Raw genomic sequence first — 813 nt, 5'->3', positions numbered from 1 at the left:
AAAAAAAAAAAAAAAAAAAAAAAAATTGAGCAGAAACTACAAAGTTCTCATATACCCTTTTCCCTTTCTCCCTCCCCAGCAAACCCTGAAACACACAGTTTCCCCTATTATTAACGTGCATTTCCCCTATTATTAACACTTGCATTAGTGTGGTATGCTTGTTGACAAAACTGATGAACCAACAGTGATACATTAGGATGAACTAAAACCCACAGTTTACAGTAGAATCCATTCTTTGTGTTGTTCATTCTATGGTTTTGACAAAGGCGTGATGTCAAGTATCCGCCACCACAGTAGCACACAGGATGGTTTCACTGCTCTAAACACCTGCCGTGCTCCACCTATTCATCCCTCCCCTCCTCCCCCGAGAACAATGACTTAGTTGTCCTCTTCTACTAAGGGCAATTTTTGGTGGAAAAGCAGGGGAAGCACTGACCTACATCATAAATTGAAAAGTCTTTGCATGGCATTCAAGGCCCTCCCTGACAGTCTGACTTACTTTTTCAGTGTCATTTTCCACTCGGGATCCCAGAGCTCACCCCCATTCTCATCAGTGCTGTGCTTGGGCGCATCACACCGTGTGCCCAGGGCAGACACTCTGCACCGTCTAGTCTGCTCATCTCTGTTCATGCTGCTTCCTGAAGCTGTTCACCCTCCTCCTGTCCCTCAGCACCACCCGTCACAATTCCCGTCTGTCTTTCCCACGGTAGTGGGGAATCCCACACTGGTCCAAATGCTACTCTCTCCATGAAACCTTCCACGAATTCTCCAACTTAAAAACGCTCTCCATTCTCCGTGTTCCCACAGCACTGA

The 813-nt window shown here is 46.1% G+C and overlaps 1 protein-coding gene across 4 annotated transcripts in view; it reads right to left on the bottom strand.

The window, feature by feature from the left end:
• PPARG (peroxisome proliferator activated receptor gamma) overlaps positions 1 to 813 on the bottom strand; it is a 127,690-nt gene that overhangs the window by 52,772 nt on the left and 74,105 nt on the right. The gene's annotated exons all lie outside the window — the stretch shown is intronic.

This window comes from Lipotes vexillifer, unplaced genomic scaffold, assembly GCF_000442215.2.
Source record: "Lipotes vexillifer unplaced genomic scaffold, Lipotes_vexillifer_v1.1 scaffold889, whole genome shotgun sequence".
In the NCBI taxonomy this organism is placed as follows: Eukaryota; Metazoa; Chordata; class Mammalia; order Artiodactyla; family Lipotidae; genus Lipotes; species Lipotes vexillifer.
Note: the sequence above shows the minus strand (reverse complement) of the source record. Positions and strands in the feature narration are given on the sequence as shown.